The sequence below is a fragment of the Malaclemys terrapin genome, chromosome 9 (genome assembly GCF_027887155.1).
Source record: "Malaclemys terrapin pileata isolate rMalTer1 chromosome 9, rMalTer1.hap1, whole genome shotgun sequence".
In the NCBI taxonomy this organism is placed as follows: domain Eukaryota; kingdom Metazoa; phylum Chordata; order Testudines; family Emydidae; genus Malaclemys; species Malaclemys terrapin.
The window spans coordinates 87,448,536-87,468,344 of NC_071513.1; the positions used below are offsets into that span (position 1 = coordinate 87,448,536).

Genomic DNA, 19,809 nt, shown 5'->3' on the forward strand with positions numbered 1-19,809 from the left:
ACATTTTCCAAGCCATTTGAGGGCATGAGCAACACAGCAGGAACTGAAAAAGAGGACTTGAAAGAGGGCTAACCAATGAGAATCCCCAGCAGAGTATATTTCCATAAATCTACAGAGTATAACAGCAGCCAGGATTTCAGGTTGAGATGCACGGTTGAGCTGCAGGAAAGGGAAGATTACAGATAGAGAGAGACTGAGACAGTAAAAAACCCCGCGAAATAAATGAAGCTGAGAACTGGAACAGCATGGACTCTGCTGTGCCCTAATTTGGTTTTAGGGAATTAAGAGTTGATCATTCAGTGACTGGAACTGGTGGAACTTTGTGAGTATATTTAGAGTAGGAAAATAGGCTGTGTTTCAAAATGTATTAGCTAGCATGCTTTAACTAATACATTTTTAAAAGCTAGTGTAGACAGCTTTAACACCTTTAAAAACCTGTCAGCTGGCTATGGTTCACCCTCGGGTTGCATTTACTCAAGTACCTCCAACAGCAACTACTTGGGTGTGGCAACGCTTTTGGATGAAGATGAATGGTTACTGGAGTGCCGCTTTGATCAATAATGTGATACATATGACTGATACTCTTTAATGTACATTGTGTCTGCCAACTTAGTCACTGTAGCAATGGCTGTAACACTGAAACAAACATTGGGAGCTTGGTTCAGCAGATAGAGAGTTAATGTGCTGTCAAGGCTCATGAGAAAGGAAGTTGGTTAACCACTTTCCTACAGTCAGTCCTGAAGAACCCCATGTTCAGTGATCCCTCCCAGGAGCACAGACAAGAGGAAAAAGCTTTGTCTGGGTTCTGCATATGCGATGATTAACTCTGTTGTCAACAGCAGAATCTAGTCCCCACCCATTTTCTGCATCACCAGTCAGGTCCTCTGTGTCATTTCAAAATCAGTAGAAGATTTTTCTTTGTCTAACACGGCTGTTACTCTGAAACTTTCTTTGTCTAGTTACCCATTTTATATGTGTGTTTGGAGCAAGGGACAGGGAGTTGGGACCCTGAATTCTAGTCCCAGCTCTGCCATTAACTAGTGATGTAACTTAAGCTGAAACATCTTCCCTCTCTGTGCCACAGTTTACCTATATGAAGACATATAGGGCAAGAATATACACATTCTCTCTCGTGCGCGCACACACACACAAATAAATATTCCATGCCTGGTGTCTGTCAAGAGGTGATTTAAAAAAAAAAACTAAATGTAGAAATTTTTTGCAAAATAATTTCAGGCACTGTTGAGCTATTACTACTATTCATAGTGCTAGTGGAAGAGCTAGTTGAATTTTTATTTATTTAGGCAATTTGTTTATTCACCAAAAAAAACTTTTTTTTTTTTATTAAACAAAACCATTCCTGAATTCAGGCCAATTCTGGCATATAGTTTCAGCCAAATAAAATGGGGAGGGGGGCAAAACAGCTTGTTGAAATATTTTCTAAATTAAACATTTTGACTTTTCATTTTGAGATGTTTCATTTAGAAATTTAGCTAGATTTCTTTAAAAATAAAATTCAAAAGGGTAAAAACCCACCAGACAACATAATGAAATTTTAAAAAAGCAAATAAATCAAAACCAAACTTTGATCCAAAACAGAATGATTTATCGTTTCAGCTTGAACCAAAAAAAAGTCAATTATTGGCTCAGCTCTAATTATTATTATTGCAGTAGCACTCAAAGACCATAATCAGGTTTGAAAGCCTATCATGCACTATAGATGGAGACACAATCCAAGGCCCCAAGCTTGCAAACAATTGTGCATGTTAACTTTAAGCACAAACAACTGTTTTGGTGATAATGGGTCATGCCCCTCTCCCCACCTGACAGAAGAGCTGGTCCTCTGTGTGAAGGGAGGACATGTTGAACTTAGCCAAAGTGAAGTACAGCACAGCAACCACATTTCCCCTGCCCTCTCTGGAACTCCAGGAAGCTCTGCAACTTCCTTGGTGCAGTGTCTATGGGAGCTCCTTTAGTCCTTAGCCTTGAAAGCCCTGGTAACCCCAATAGCATTCTTTAATAAATGACTCTACGTGACATAAAATAGATATGCTAAATGTACCAGGTGGATAACTGATAATTAACATTGCTATTGGAACCTCAACGTGTAGGTTATATGAATGACTACATTATTGGCAGTGGACAAGATTCATCCCTGCTGTAACTCCACCGCCTTTAGGATGACTTATATTGAACATGAATTTGGCCCAAAGAGTTTAATGACAAGTTGGAAAATTAATGAGGAAGATGCATGAAAACTGGTTCAGGACTCCTGGGAGTCTCTTGATAAAATTCCACCATCAAATTGAAGGGAAGGTGATGTTGCTGTTTCTGATGGACTAACTCACTCACTCTCTCTCTCCACTGCTCAATCATCCCTGTCAGAGAGGATTTATTCCTGTGTTTCATTAAAAAAAAAAAAAAACACTTCTGAAAGTCCAAATTGATAGATTCCAAGGCCAAAAGGGACCATTGTGATCATCTGACCTCCAGTATAACACAGGCCATAGAACTTCCCCAAAAGAGTTTATATGACCCTTTCATAATGAGTAGATTGCATCAAAGGGGTGGTATTTTCAAAACATGTCCCTGTCCCCCACACTCTCATACTATACACTCAGGAGAGCGTTTAAAACAGAGTATCAAGTATCAAAATGCAGCTTGACTTCTTTGTCCAGAAAGGGAGAGCTGCTATCCTCTTTGGTTGTGGTTATGAGAGTTTGTTTGCTGCAGGAAGAGGGATAGATTCCCCAATGATCACACACCCCTTGCTGTGAGCACATGCCTCTGGACATGAGGTCTACCATAGTCTAAACTAAAGGAAAGTGTTTCTTTATGGGATCCCCTTGTTAGCACCTTGGCAGCACATCAGAGACATTTAAATGTGCAGCTAGTACTGTGCCTTATTTGGTGAGCTGTAATTAGGTAACCTCTTGCTTTAGGCCAATAGAAGCAACAATGCATCACTGGAGAACTGAAAACCATTAGCTCCGAAATGCTCTGATTGCTACTTATCACTTTCATTCCCTTCTAGATGCCCAAACTTTTGTTTTGTTTTAGCAAAAAAGGGTGTGGATGTGTGAGGGGAGAAGGCAGAAGAAAGGAGAAATAATAGAAACAGTGAGAAGCAGAGGAGGCAGAAGGGAAATTAATATGGGTGAACTCTGAGACAGAGAAAGATTGAGAGGATACAGTGACAAAGACAGACAAAGGGTTTATGGTACAGAAAAACCATCTCTTAGCTTTGCAACACTTACAGTTGCTCCTGATGCCCAGTAAAGAGCCCACTGAATTGCAGCACGGACCAAAAAAGACTTGAAGGCTTTGTCTACAGTAGAAATTTTGTTGGTAAAACTTTTGTCGGTCAGGGCTGTGAAAAAAACACCTGAATGACAAAAGCTATGGTGTGGACAGTGCTATGTCGGTGGGAGACACTCTCCTAACACCCACCGCTTGGTAGAGGTGCTTTAATTATGCCGGCAGCAGAGCTCTCTCCCACCGGCATACAGCAGCTCATAGGCCTTGGCTACACTTGCGAGTTGCAGCGCTGTAAAGCCGCCCCCAGCGCTGTAACTCACTCCCCGGCCACACTGGCAAGGCATTTGCAGCGCTGTATCTCCGTGGTTGCAGCGCTGCATGTACTCCACCTCTCTGAGAGGAATAGCGAGTGCAGCGCTGCCCCCTTCCCACAACCCACGGCGCCAGAATGGGCAGAGGTGCTCTGTGGAATAGCTGCCCATAATGCACTGCTCCCAATAACGCTGCAATTGCCACAAATGTGGCCACGACAGTGTGCTGGGCAGCTGTCAGTGTGGACAGACTGCAGCGCTTTCCCTACTCAGCTGCACAAAGTCAGGTTTAACTCACAGCACTGTACGTCTGCAAGTGTAGCCAAGGCCATAGGAGACCTTAGAGTAGCCCAGCTGCAGCAGTACAGCTCTGCTGTTGTAAGGTCCGTAGTATAGACAAAGCCTAAGGCCTTGGCTACACTTAAGAATTCACAGCGCTGCCGTCAGCGCTGTGAAGCGCCAATGTAGTCGCGCCGCCAGCGCTGCGAGAGCTCTCTCGCAGTGCTGCAAGTACCCCACCTCTCCGAGGGGAATAGCTTGCAGCGCTGCGAGCGAGCGTGCAGTGCTGCAGGCGCTGATTACACTGGCGCTTTACAGCGCTGCACTTGGGGGGGGGGGCGTTTTCACCCCCCTGAACGCAGCAAGTTGCAGCGCTGTACAGCACCACTGTAGCCAAGGCCTAAGAAAGAGACTGAGGACTTGTCTATATGGGAAGTTATATCGGTATAAGGTTAGATGTGGATTCATACCACTATAGTTACACTGGTTTAATTCCCACTGTGGACACTGTCATTTGGAATAAGAGCAGCCTTTGGTCAGTTTCATTAATTAACTTCCAAAGTAAATTAAGCTAAACCAAAAAATAGGCCACTTTTATTCCAAATGACAGTGTCCACAGGAGGAATTATACTGGTAATTATCATGCCAGTAAATTGCTCTGTTTAGACAAGGTTTGAAAAACAATGTTAAGGAAAACCCTTGGGGACAAGAAGAAAACTGTGAGGACTTACCCAAGTAGAGTGAAGATTTAGTAGATACTAGCAACTATAGAGTTCTCAGCCATCCTGAAAATGTGCTAAGGTGAGGAAATTTTCAAGTCACGAGAACTGCAGAGGACCAAGAGGAAGAGACCAGGACATGGAACTACATTGGAGGAAAGTAAAGTCACAGGGCTAGAGCCTCAGCTATAGCTGAGATACAATCAGTAGGGTAGGAGAAGAGGGGCAAAACTGACCAAACCAACCATGTGCTCCTCCAATCCTAGGGGCTCGAAATCAGCATAAATTAGAGCAGACATCTATGTTTTATGAGAGCCACCTAACCAGATTATCTTGTCCTGCCCCTCTGCCAGTACAGACCTTTGATTAAATATAATTAGTACTGATCTGTGTGCTTATTGGGGGCAACCCCACAGTGGAGGAGGAATATGAGTTACAGGGCTAAGAGTTATTTTGCTCTGTCCTTCCTGGTCAGGTGACTGAGCTAAAGGATAAGATACAAAGAGCTCAGTAGTGATTAAAAATGACCTGGTGCTCAAACTGCTGTAAAAGGCAATATAATTAGTATAGATCTTTGTTCATTTAAACTACTATACAACCTGAACCTGTAGGTAACATAATATATTAATTTTAGTTAAAGCTGCTGGGCTGATTATAGCAATTATTAGGAATACAGATGGTTGTTGTGAATTATAGATACATAAATACTGTTTGGCCTGAGAAGTTAGTCAAAAATTAATTTGGGGTCTTGAAGATTGCTTCCGTTAGGAGGAGCAATTGATGCTGGAGTCAGGTATTTCTCTAATTGAATCCTATTTCTTTACAAAGAATGTATAAAGTCCTTTTCCCCAGAACACCATAGAAATCAATCAGGAAACAGTTTCTTTGCTCACTGTCTGAAGCCCCTTTCCAGCAGCACTCTACCCAAAAGCTCCCTCTCAGGGTCATACAACAAATGCTTCTCTGGGGTTCCTTGCTATGTCCATGGCACATACAGTGAGAAATTAGATAAAACATATAATACTTTTGGTGGAAGGTTGCAATGTATGCTATTTCTTAGAACTCAACAACACATATTAACCCTAAAACAGAGAGAGAGACAAAGCAGACTGTTCCCTAAACAGAGAGGTACAACTCAATCCACCTTATTCTAGGCTTTCACTCTATGCATCCGAAGAAGTGAGGTTTTTACTCACGAAAGCTTATGCCCAAATAAATCTGTTAGTCTTTAAGGTGCCACCAGACTCCTTGTTGTTTTTGTAGATACAGACTAACACGGCTACCCCCTGATACTTATTCTAGGCTGACTCCACAGTCTGACTCTGATCACACACTTCCTGATAAACCCCCTAGCCTGCAAGGACCAAGAAAACCATCACAAGTTTAAGTAATAGCTTTTAATTTTAACACCATTTTCAATACTCTACACTTCTGTGGTGTTTTATCTGCTTCTTTCTCACACAGAGCTTGATCCAGTACTATCTAGTTCCTGTGTTTGCATTCAGTCCCCAGTCAAATCCTTCTGCCCACAGCTCAGAATCCTGAAGTCTTGCATGTAGCCTATGTTTTGGCTGGCACCTATTGTTTCAGCTATCTATTCCACAAAGGAGCTTAATTGCCTCTTACAGCTGGCTTTCATTCAGGGTAAATGTCACACCCACCACGTTCAATAAGGTTTCACCCAACCCCCAGAACAACAATACCCCCAACATTAATAAATTGTGAATCAGGCCCCATAAACTGAGATTGGCGTAAAAATCCTGCTGTATCTGGGGGTGGGGAATGGTTTTAAGCATTTAGGATGTATTTGGGTCAACGTTTTTAACCTTTTCTCCCCCACCATAAGGATTAGATACTTAATTATTCTTTTATAACGAAAGCTAAGTCTCGCCTCACCAGATGCATCCAGAAGATGTGACTTCAAGAAAAGCATCAAAGTTTGTGAGATAAAATTCACAAGAGTTGGCAACTGTACCAGGACTTGCTTTGATTTAACAAAAACTGGTGCTTAAATAGCACTCGATACATGTCTTATTAAATCTTAATTTCAAGGAACTTTGTGAATCATAATTACCCAAGCTACTGTATTTTTACTGATGACTATTGTCCCAAACCTGAAATAACAAGCTGTGTCCCAGGCCTTCCCCCACTTTTGGAGTGAGGGAAAGACATTTCTGACTGAATCCTTTTGGTGAAGTCACTGCTCTGACCCTTTGCATTTTTTCCTCAAAGTTCCATAGCTTACTTTTTTCTCTGACTTTCCTCATCCTTGCTGCAGATGGTCTTCCAGCCGTGCCTGTGTTTGCTGCTACTGAGCAGGAAACAAAGCAGATACAAAGCCCTTATTGACTGATTCTCAGCCATTTGTATTAGTAGTAGCATTAATAATAATTTTCATTACTTTAAAATTCTTCAGGAGTGACAAATATTTGATCAAAAATAATGTTTGGAAAGCCAGTGGAACAATGGTATTTTTAATACACAGCAGTTGAAAGACATTAAGCATCAATGCCAGGACTCTGTCTTTTTTCCTGTCTCTATAATATTTAGGAAGCACCCAGGAGGCAGCATGGTCAGGAGAAAAGGCACAGCAAAGATTTTAACTACATGAGCAGTCAGCTCACACTTAAGCTTGGTCTACATTAGTAATTTATGTCGGTATAATTACGTCAGTCAGGGGCGTGGAAAATCCATACCTGAGCAACGCAGTTATACCGACCTGCCCCCCTGGGTGCTATGTCAACGGGAGAGCGTCTCCCGTCTACATAGCTGCTGCCTCTCGGGGAGGTGGATGCCAACAGGAGAAGCCACCCCATCAGCATAGGTAATGTCTTCACTGAAGTGCTACAGCAGTGCCGCTGCAGCCCCTTAAGTGTAGACAAGCCCAGACCGATCAAGTTGCTGGAAACCTGTAGTTCAGTCGTTCTCAACCAGAGGTCCAGGGTCCCCTGGGAGGGGGGCACAAGCGAGTTTCAGGGGGGCTGCCATGCAGGGCAGAAAGCCAAAGCCCCACCGCAGGGGGCTGAAGCACGGGACCCCGAGCCCTGCCACCCAGTCTGAATCTGAAGCCTGAGCTTCATGGGGGCCCCTGTGGTGTGAGGCCCCAAGCAATTGCCCTGTTTGCTACCCCATAACACTGGTCCTGGGTTTTATATACAGAAAACCAGTTGTTGTGGCACTGGTGGGCCATGGAGTTTTTATAGCATGTGTAGGGGGGGAAGGGGAGGTGTCTCAGAACAAAAAAGGTTGAGAACCTCTGCTCTAGTTCAGACTGGGCATGTTCAAAGGCTCACCACCTATATTAGTCACTCGCATAGTGACCGTCTAATTGACATGGTCACCACTGTACTCATAACAGCTATCATAGCACTTGCCTCTCCCAAGGTTCCTCTCTTCAGCATAGACTGTACACATGAATTATTGCCCACCCCACATGTTCAGATCATTAAAATAATCTCATGATTTTTGAAGATTTCTAAGCCAATCAAGGGTGGTGCTTTTATTTGCCTTCTGTTTTTTGATCCTTTAAGGTACTATTCAGGTTACATTTTCAAGGTTGTCTCTGCAAGCATGAGGGCTAGAAACTTTTGTTTTATTCATTTATTAAATGAACACTGAGATTCTCATGTAATCATTTATCTCCAGGAGCTGGGAGTTTAAATAAAACATCAGAGCTGGTAACACTGCAAATGTTACTGAGTAAGATCAGCATATCATGGCCTAAACCGGGACTTTGAGAACTATTGGTGCAAAGGTTTTTTGCCTATGCCCAGGCACAAAAAGGGCCAGATCTTCAACTGGTATCAATCCCCATAAATCCATTCACTTCAGTGGAGCTGCACCCATTTACTAGGGTTACCATATTTTGTGCCTCCTAATGGAGGACACTCCCGGGGGGCCCGGCCCGGCCCCGCCCCCAGCCCCGCCCACGCCCCAACTCCGCCCCCTCCCAAAGTCTCCGCCCCCTCCCCTGCTTGAAGCCTGAAGCAGGTAAGGTCAGGTAAGGGAAGGGGGGGGGAGGGAGAAGGAGGCGCGGCGCGGCCCAGGCTGGCCCCCAGCGGCTCCAGCCTGGGTCGGCTCGGGCCCTGGCCAACCACCCCCGGCGCACCCCCCGGCTCCCAGCCCCGCGGCCCGCCTCCCGGCTCCCCGACCCCGGCCCGGCCCGGCTCCCAGCCCCGGCCCGGCTCCCGGCTCCCCGACCCCGGCCCGGCTCCCAGCCCCGCGGCCCGGCTCCCGGCTCCCCGACCCCGGCCCGGCTCCCAGCCCCGCGGCCCGGCTCCCGGCTCCCCGACCCCGGCCCGGCTCCCGGCTCCCAGCCCCGCGGGCCCGGCTCGGCTCCCAGCCCCGCGGGCCCGGCCCGGCTCCCAGCCCCGCGGGCCCGGCCCGGCTCCCAGCCCCGCGGGCCCGGCCCCGTGGGCCCGGACCGGCCCGGCACTGCGACCCTGGCCCGGCCTGGCCCCCGGCCCGGCTCCCGGCCGGGCACCATGCCCCCGACCCCGCACAAAGAGGCCCCGGCCGAGCCTCCCGATTTTCCCGGACATGCCCGGCTTTGGGGGATTTCCCCCCGGACGGGGATTTGAGCCCCCAAAAGCCGGACATGTCCGGGAAAATCCGGACGTATGGTAACCCTACCATTTACACCAGCTGAGGACCTCACTTGGAATGTTCACAGCACACTTACATACACACTAGGAAGCTGTACCAACTTCTGAACGGTCCTGGATTTGAATCAATGTTCACTTTCTACAGAGTCACAGTTACAGGGCTAGCTGCACCTCTTAGCCTATCCCCTCAGGTATGAGGCCTCATTCCTTTATCTCCTTAGGGTGGCGTCCTTATCCTGTGATTCTCCTACTCTAGACCACGTCCTGGCCTACAGTACCTTGTGGATCCACCATGCTGACCCCAACAGGTCCAGCTGGGTTTGGGCACGTACAGTTCTTCAGAAGCTTGTGGTCAGCAGTGAAATCAGTGACCTACAACAGCCTTCTCAAACAAAATTTAGGAACCAAACATAAGAAAAAAAGTTATTAAAACAATCAAAGATCTACACATGTCTACCCTACCTATAGTCCTAAATCGGCCTATTTTATCCCAGATCCCCATGCTCTGGGGGTCTGGGTCTCTGTCTGAACCGCTTAATTCCCTTTTGTGTCTCTCCCCTATCTTTCAGGAAATACCTCTCAATCCAGCCAAAGTCCCTGGTTCTCCTGTGCTTTCTGAGACAGGTTAAACCAGTTCAGGCAGCTCAAAAGGATTTAGGAGTGACATTCAAGTCAGGAGTCCTGGGTGTTTGCTGAGAGGCAGTGCTATTCTACTTCCCTTTCTGCCTGGGTGCTTCTCCTGACAATCCTGCAATAGAATTAACTCCATATACGCACACAGCCAACATTACAATAACCCAGTCAACATACAGTATTAATAAATTATTACAGGACAATCCAAATCCATCATACATCAAGCAATTTCTTCTAAACCTGAAACCAGTAACAAAGTGTTACTCCTTCTGTAGAAAACTCATATATCTTGTGGCCCTTTCCCTTTGCCTATTCCTTTGTTGCTATCAAGGGCAATTCAGATTTTCAGTGCTCTTTAACAAAGTTTGTTTTTTTAACCCCTGTAGCCTTTTATTTTGTTTAAAGTGAATTTAGTGATATTGTATTATACCACTGATTGCTACAGTTTCAAGCTCAACAGAGTGAAAATCACCACTGGTGCTTGTCTCCAATTTGGACTCTAGGAACACAAAGACCAAGGACAGTGACCACAAACACGCTCAAAAGCACAAATTGTTATTTGTAGTAAAGTTACAATTACCCATGCATATATAAATTCTACAAAAAACAAAAACAAAAAAAACAAAAAAAAGCCATGCAAGAGGTATAACTGTAGTCATACTCACATCCTCAAAAATATTCTAGGGTCTGATGGATCTTTCACCAGATAATCATCAGTAGAGGGATGATTCCTGTTGGGGTTTCCCATGCGTTTTCCCACTTTGTACCCAACCAGGGAACTCTCTTTATATTGTAATTCTGACTACACATAACACCTTATGTATATGCATGAACCCTCTTCTCCTTACCTGGACTTCCACATCCCATGAATATTGGCATGCCCTTTTTTCATAGTTTATAGTTCTTCTTATTCTCCTTAGCATCTATGCACATGTAACGTGTGGTCAGGACAGACATTCAAAGATGTTACAATCAGGCATCTCTTGGTCTTGGACAATATATTACCGTCTATTGTGATCTACTTTTCTGTAACTTTGTGACCTTATTCCTAGGTCACTCACTCATGTGCAGCATTCTTAAGCCTATGGCTTAGTATGGCTAAGCCAAAATCTTACCGGTCTCAGCCTGTGTAGGCCTTGTGTTTCAGCCGTGCTTTACTTATATAACTAAGATAAATGAATAATAAAATTAACTATTTGGCTGTACCCCCTTCTTAAAGACTGGCTTATTCATTCTTGAGCAGTTCAAGCGTTACACTTTCCATATAATGAATCTCTCAGTGCAAGTATAGTCTTATATGAATTATTTGCTATAGGAGGTATCAGCCCACTTTTTCATTTTCAGACTCTCCGTCATAATCCCCTCTCCCTCATACAGAGCTGCTGTATTTTGGATTCAAACTACAGCAACTCTCTTTAACATTAAATGCCCCAGACTCTCACAGTAGCCACTATAATGAGCAAATTGGGGAGGGGAAAATGTTCTATTGACTGTCAGCCTAGGACAATATGCAATAGCTACCAGCCAACAATATTCTCTTCATCAGATGCTTGCTGGGTGACTGAGGCTCTGAACCCAGCACGCCAGCTAAATGGTCTTGCAACTTATGTGGCTTCATGCTCCAGCTGAGTCTCTGATCAGAGTGTCACAGGCTGTGGAGAGCTGGAGCAGTGGGCCAGAAACAGAAGCAGAAAAATCCGGATAACACACAGATGGATAAAGAATGAAAAGGGAAATAAACTCAGACCAGAAAAGCAGACTAATGAAAGTTCAAACTAAAAACTGAGCCTGAAAATGCCATACAAGCATACAAACAGAGACTAAAACACAGGTGAAATGACATAGATCTCAGAAATGGACACAAGGGGGGGCTGAAGAAAAAAATGGATTTTACAGTCATGTCACAGGGTATTCAGAATGAAACCTAGTAAATATATTTTGGGGGGCAGGAGGGTATCTAAAAGTGCTCATCAGTCAAGTCTGTCTTTTTCATTTTTTTCCTTCACATTTTTCTACCTTGTTCTAGTATTTTTCTTTCCTCAAAAAGAGGAGTTTTTGATACATTAAATGGAGGGGAAAGGTGTCTTTTCAAAGCCAGCTTGCTTTCATATATCTCCAACAAAAGTTTGCTGTGCTTGACACCAAACTTCATAACAAAAACATAGACGAGCAAAAATAAAATTATGGGTCTTAGCTGTAGAATTCACTGACATTAAAAAAAAAAAAAAACATTGTGTTAACAGTTTATTTGCACTTTTCTGAAAGCAACGCCCACACCCCTCTTATATACACTATTGCTAGCCTCATTTATCGGGGGTAATCCTAGGGAAGAACCATCAATAATTCTTCCCTTTTGTGTGTGTGTTTGGGTAAGGGTTATAAAGACCCACCTAAAGAGATTCCAGGGAAGAAATTGTTAATGCCACCTATCACGAATAGGAAAACCTGAACAAAATGTTAACTAATGTGCCAATGAGTGGCATTGAAACAGTTGCTGGGGTTTTCATGGACTCGTTATTTATAATAATAATAAAATGTTCCCCTAGAGTATATGTCTGAGGAGTTTGTGGCTACTCAAACTAGACACCATATTTTGTATAGCTCAAGACTGGAGCCTTTCCAATATAAAGTATCTAGGGGGCACGCTGTTCATATGGTGGGTGGGCGCTGGATTCTCTTACTTAACACATAGGAAATAAGGAGCTGAGCTGGAGCCCTATTAAGAGGAACCAGAGTTTGATCAATTATAAAAGTCATCCTACAAAGAGAGGAACAAACAGGAGTGGGAGAATGGAGAGGCTAACCCAGACCTAAGGCAATGTGGCAAGTATTTTTTGTGGTCACCTGTATACAAGTGGCAACCCTGTTTTTGGGGAAGTTCCCATATTCCTCAAATTAGTATGAAACTGACTACAGTAACAGGTTCCTAGGGACCTAGTAAATTGGGAAGAATTTATTTTTAGAGTCTGTAATGTTTCATTAAGAACATTTACTGAATGAAGTGATTTGATCTATTATTAACCCTATAGAGTGGACAGCGTGGTGTCAGTGATTTCAGAAATCCTGGCTCTGAACAAGGGGTGGACAGGCCACCTGTGAAAAATTGCCCCTTAACTTCAGTTTAAAGGATTTCTGTTCCACAGCTATTACAAACGTAATGAGGAATGCTGGAGTGGTGGTCCTTATTCCAAGCAATGGCCTGTAACCTAAAGCCACTCCAGGAACACATGGATACCCTCAGAACAAAACAAGAGTTTTCTGGGAAATAAACCCACAAAACTCTCTCAGTACCTTGGTACTGGATCTATTATGGATGGGGACCAGAATAAACCTTTAACCCTGCAGGCATCAAATGTTAAAGTCAGTTCACTGCTACAATCGTTCATGTAATATAACCAAGATTCCTCTTCTCCTTTACAGAAATAGCCATGAGGTTTGGCCTTTGGAAAGGCTTTTCCACAAATTCATGATTATCCAGTTGGTCTGGCTGAACCTGCCTCCTCTATTGTAGAAAAGTCTGACTTGGTCTGGCTCTCATTTTCAAGGTAGTTATAGGCTTCTGATCTAAACCAGTCCAGCGCCTCATCATACAGTCCTTGTTGTAGTGGGGGGCAGCTACTGTTGCTACATGTTAGATACAGCCAATTGCATTATATCTTACATCAAAGACTTGATTTGTGTTTCCCCCTTGAAAAACTCCATCTTCTTGCCATCCTCCACAAGTTAGGATGACAACTGTGGGCCATATCCTACCATATGGCCACATACATAACCCAGGTCAAACCACACAAAATTGATGAGCTTACAACATTTGTAATAAAAAAAAATTCACACAAATTCAGATATTCACCAAAGAGGAGCTCTTTGGGTGTCCTGCACATGGAAAATGCCCAACAGTTCACTCTTTTCTCTTCTAGGTGTACCAGCAATGCAACTTTCAGAAAGAAGCCCTGTACTCTTACATAAAGCTAAGAGCATATTTGATTATAACAAATAAAAACGTATGTCTGTCTTGAGATAGGGAGACTAAGGGCATGTCTACACATACGACGTTGCTTTAGCGTGTCTCATGAAGTCTGCCTATGCCGATGGGAGAGAGCTCTCCCATCATAACAAAATAAAGCATAATAAAACCACCTCCGTCTGTGGCGGTAGCAGCTCTCTCACCGACATAAGTGCCAGTGTGGACAGCACTATGTCAGTGCAACTTATGTCACCCAAGGGGATGGTTTATTCACACCCCTGAGCGACATAAGTTACGGCAACATAAGCACCAGTGTAGACATAGCCTAAGGCACAGGCCAAAAAAACAAACAAACAAGTATTTTTCCTCTAGATCATTGATTTGAATCTAAACCAAACCAGATGTAAGAGCAATATGGTATAATCATGGCAGTTAGCATAAGTTATAATTAAGCAATACTAATTATGAATTAATAATGATGTGTTTATTTTGAAATGTTATGGCTTTCCAAAAGAAATTTATCAGGCCCTTTATGAATGTTTATTTATTTTGTTTATTTATAATTTTATTTAATACAAGGAAAAATAAAGAAAACAATTTGATGTCTAGTCGGCAGCCGGTATCAAGTAGAGTGCCCCAGGGCTAGGTCCTGGGGCCAGTTTTGTTCAACAGCTTTATTAATGATCTGGATGATGGGATGGATTGCAACCTCAGCAAGTTCGCAGATGACACTAAGCTGGGTGGAGAGGTAGATATGCTGGAGGGTAGGGATAGGGTCCAGAGTGACCTAGACAAATTCAAGGATTGGGCCAAAAGAAATCTGATGAGGTTCAACAAGGACAAGTGCAGTCCTGCACTTAGGACGGAAGAATCCCATGAACCACTACAGGTTGGGGACTGATTGGATAAGCAGCAGTCCTGCAGAAAAGGACCTGGGCATTACAGTGGATGAGAAGCTGGATATGAGTCAGCAGTGTGCCCTTGTTGCCAAGAAGGCTAACAGCATATTGGGCTGCATTAGTAGGAGCATTGCTAGCAAATCGAGGGAAGTGATTATTCCCCTCTGTTTGGCACTGATGAGGCCACATCTGGAATATTGTGTCCAGTTTTGGGGGCCCCACTACAGAAAGGATGTGGAGAAATTGGAGAGAGTCCAGTGGAGGGCAACAAAAAAAGATCAGGGGGCTGGGGCACATGACTTATGAGGAGAGGCTGAGGGAACTGGGCTTGTTTAGTGTGCAGAAGAGAAGAGTGAGGGGGGATTTGATAGCAGCCTTCAACTAGCTGAAGGGGGGTTCCAAAGAGGATGGAGCTCAGCTGTTCTCTGTGGTGGCAGATGACAGAACAAGGAGCAATGGTCTGAAGTTGCAGTGGGGGAGGTCTAGGTTGGATATTAAGAAACACTATTTCACTAGGAGGGTGGTGAAGCACTGGAATGGGTCACCTAGAGAGGTGGTGGAATCTCCATCCTTAGAGGTTTTTAAGGCCTGGCTTGATTTTGTTGGCATTAGTCCTGCTTTGAGCAGGGGGTTGGACTAGATGACCTCCTGTCGTGTCTTCCAATCCCAATCTTCTATGATTCTATGAATAAACCTGTTTAAGAATGCAGAAGAAAAAATATACACCACCGTAGAGAGCATGTACTTCATTTAAAGATTGCTGTCATTCATTGTAACTAGTAACATAGACATTCAAATCAGGGGTCTCAGTATCAATATACACTATGCAGTCTTCATGTTAATTTGGAAACTGTATAAGCCAGCCAGACCACGTATACATGTTGACTGCACATTTTCCTAGTTAGAGGTTGAGATTTTCCAAGCCAAGTATGGGCCTGATCCAGGCCATGTTGAAGTCAAAAGAAGACTTTGATCAGTACCTATGGAATTTAGCCACGCAACTCCTATTGAAATAAATGAGGATTGTATAGCGAAAGCTCCCTGGCTGCTTATGAAAATCTCAACTGGAGATTTCACCCTATATATTCAGTCACCATATCTCGTGATTCTTATGAGTTGTAAGTTAAAAAGTGCTTACCAGTCTTAAAGAGTAACATCTTGTGGTAATATTGACTGCAGGTCATTGACTACCTGATTATGACGAAATCCTTCGGACAACAGGACCTCGCCACCATGTTGATTTGCATGAGCATTCAGAAATATACTGCTTATCATAATGAACAATCTGAGATTAAACACTACTCCTGAAAGGGATGCAGTTGTGACAAATGCAGGGGTGAAAGTAAGGAGGTATGGGCCGATACGGCATACCGGTAAAAAGTCGCCGCCTGTACCGGCCCATACTGCTGACTTTAAAGCGCTACCGCGGCAGCGCTTTAAAGACCCTGCTTAAAGCACGGCTGCAGCGCTTTAACATCCCTGCCCTTTTTGCCCCCCCACGGCCCACTAACCGGCAGGGGGGCAAAAGGAGCTGCTGCCCTGGAGCCGGTTCATTTAAAAGGGCCCAGGGCTCCGGCCGCTGCTGCTACCGTATCAACGGCTGGAGCCCTGGGCCCTTTAAATCGCCGCTGGAGCCCCGGGCAGCACAGGCGGTCTGGCTGGGGGGTGGGGGGGGGGACACTGCCCCAGCCCCTCCCCTTCCAGGGGGGGGGGGTTTGCAAAGCTCCCCCTGCGCCCCGTACTGGTAAGACAGAAATTTTACTTTCGCCCCTGGACAAATGGCACCAAGTTCACCATTCTCATCAAATCATTTCATAACTGTCAGTAGTCTGTGAGCTGTACATTTATGTTGTCTTTCCATAGGCTCATTGACCTGGACCAATTTGAGATGGCTCATTTCTCAAACAGCTGTCATTGTGCTCCTTCTGTGGTTTTCTTGCTTGAACACTGTTCATAGAATCATAGAATATCAGGGTTGGAAGGGACCTCAGGAGGTCATCTAGTCCAACCCCCTGTTCTGAATATAGTATGTTTAAAAGCACAGTGGAGTCTTTAAGTCAAAGATATAGCATACTCAGCTGGGGTATCAAGAGCTGAATTTGCAAAATCGGATATATCTTGTCATATCTAGTATATGATCTGTGCAGTCTAATGATGCCTGTTGTGGCCTATGGAAGATGGCAACAAATAACTGCATAAGTATGGAAAGGTGTTTTTGTTGAAAAAAATACATCTAGAAATCAAACATGTTTTTTTAAAAAATAAGAGGCATGAAGATGAATTCAACTTTCCAAACATATGCAATACCTTTTTATATAACAGGGGAGTAAATACAGACTATAGAGAATGAGGGGGCTACTTCCAAATAACTTCCTAGGTACTTTTTCCTTCTACTTAGAATCATGGAGTAGCATTTCTATTCTGAAGCACTTGAAACTTCATGTAGAACATTAAAACTACATTCAAACCATGCACCTGACAATAAGGAGCTATCATCTACTATGTCATGACCAGTTAGCAGGGAAAATATAGAGATGTTGCTACGAAACCCAATCCAGTGCTCGCTATATTTCCCCAATTTAGTCACATTCATCACCATTGTTTAATGGACCAGCATTTATGACCCTGATTACATACAGTATAGTGGATCTTACAGTCAGGGCCACAGTGAGAGAGCTTGATTAAAGTCAAATGTTTAACAGGGTAAGTACATTTACTTAAATGTGTAGAACTGGCCAGGGGGAAGGGGAAAAAAAGCTAAATATATTGCACTGAAAATCTCTTCTGTCACTGTACATTTTGTTTAGTTCAAAATTCGCCATGATTTCTTTTGATCAAAACAAACAGTTTTTTTCCAAACTATTTCAAGTAATTCTGGCTTGTTTAAGTGAGAGATTTTTTTTCTTCATTAAAAAAATGGAGTGGGAGGTAAAAAGTGAGAGAAACTGATTTTTCCCCAATCAAAACTAAGTTTCTTAAAAACAAAAAACAAACAAACAAAAAAGAATCTTGTAATTAAAAATATGAAAAAAAAATTGACCAAAATGTGTGTGTGTTGAGGGGGGAGGGGTGGTAAAAATTTTCATTTTGGTCAAAAATGAATTTTCCATTAAATTTTTTTCTTTCAGTTCTAATAATTTTCTGAAACATGTATTTGCAAAAGAAAGAGAAAGAATGGACAAGAAAAAGGAGCAGAAACCGTAAGAAATGGGGATACATAACTGGAAGATAGAAAATGTAACAAATTGACACCAAAGCAAAAAGAAAGCCACCATAATGAGCCACTACCATTTGAATGTTGCTTGATTTATAAATAAATATATTAATTAAAAATGCATAAAAAGCTAGGTAATTAAGTCAATATATTTATGAGACTGCCCCAGGACAAATATTTTAGAGAACATTTTCCCCAGTCTGATGAGGAAAGAAAGTAGCAGAATATGATCCCTCCAAATACATTCTGGTGTATGTTAATAAGGTTGTTATCCTGGCTGATAAAAGCAAGGAATTTCAAGGTTAACAACCAAGGCTGACAATATATCCAGAACTAATATGGTTCTTCTGAAGTTTAGCATTGTAACATATACAACATATCTGAGGCCTGACACCGCACAAATTTATCTCTGTGGCTGTTGCTTCTGAGACACATTAGGAGTTTCCTGTTTTTAGCAATTATAGAGCAGTGGTTTTCAAAGTTTGGGTCGTGACCCAGTATTGGGTCGTGGAATGCAAGGCACTGGGTCGCCTTGCTCAGCAACCAGGGACCCTGGCAGCTGGCTAGCAAAAACAACTAGTTGTAAATCTAGTAGTCCCTACCCGGAAGTGGCCAGCAGCAGGTCCAGCTCATAGGCAGGGGGGCCTACCTGCCTTGAGCACCGGCTCCACACTCCCATTGGCCGGTTCTTGCCTAGGATCCGGACCTGCTGGCCGCTTCCGGGGCGCAGCGCGGTCTGTGGTGCCAGGACAGGAGGGAAGCCTGACTGCTCCCTGACTGCGCCGCTTACCAGGAGCCACCGGAGGTAAGCCCGCGCCCCAACCCCGCACCTCAATCCCCTGCCCCGAGCCCCTCCAACCCCAGAGCTCCTTCCTGCACCCAACCCCCTGCCCCAGCCCTGATCCCCCCCAAACCCAGAGCCCCAAGCCCCTGCACCCCAAGCCCCAGCCCAGAGCCTGCACCCCCAGCCCAGAGTCCTGACCCCCTCCTGCACCCCTGCCCCAGCCCAGAGCCCACTCCCACACCCTGAACCGCTCATTCCCAGTGCCATCCTGCAGCCCTCACCCCCCGCATCCCAACCCTCTGCCCGAACCCTGAGCCCCTTCCCATACCTTAAACTCCTCATCCCCAGCTCCACTGGGTCACAGGCATCAACAATTTCTTCAACTGGGTCGCCAGAAAAAAACTGAAAACCACTTCTATAGAGTCCTGAGAGGGTAGTTCCAGTCCTGAGAGGGTAGTTTCTCTTTAACCAATAGGGGTCCCTTTGTAGCCTACAAACGGGGCCGGCTCCAGCTTTTTTGCCACCCCAAGCAGCGAAGAAAACAAAAAAGAAAAACCCGATTGAGCTGCCACCAAAGTGCTGCTGAAGAGGAAGAGAGGGAATGAAGGACGTGCCGCCGAAGTGCCGCCGAAGACTGAAGTGGAGTGATTGTGTTGCTGCCAAAGAGGAAGAGAGGGACTGAAGGACCTGCCGCGAAGACTCGGACGTGCTGCCCCAATAACAAACGGAGTGCCTCCCCTTTCTATTGGCCGCCCCAGGCACCTGCTTCCTTCTCTGGTGCCTGAAGCCAGCCCTGCCTACAAAGGGCTCCCTTTTCACAGGGGACTTGGGCTCATGAGAGTGATATTAAGGAATAAGATCTCCTGACACCTTGATATAATGTTATTAGGGAGGAGAAATGCTTAACCCTTCTTCTCCGCAAAGAACACTACTATGATTCTTCTGTGGCTATACCTCCTTCCCATGCACCTGAAGCCCAAAACCTGTTGATTCGTCCTTCTCAACATGCCAAATGTTAGTCTGGTTTTCTTTCCCTACAACTGAGACAGCTGTTTAGGTCCTGGTCACCCATTAACCACAAAATCATCCTCGGAGTCTTCCCTGATCCCTGCTTTGCTCTCTTCCAAATCATTACCATCAAAAT

General features: G+C 44.4%; 1 long non-coding RNA gene across 1 annotated transcript; it reads left to right on the forward strand.

The window, feature by feature from the left end:
• The first annotated feature begins 176 nt into the window (after positions 1–176).
• LOC128843608 (uncharacterized) lies at positions 177–17,923 on the forward strand. Its single transcript, XR_008446315.1, has 3 exons — positions 177–322; positions 13,225–13,349; positions 17,796–17,923. It is a non-coding gene; the product is annotated as an uncharacterized LOC128843608 (long non-coding RNA).
• Positions 17,924–19,809: the final 1,886 nt, after the last annotated feature.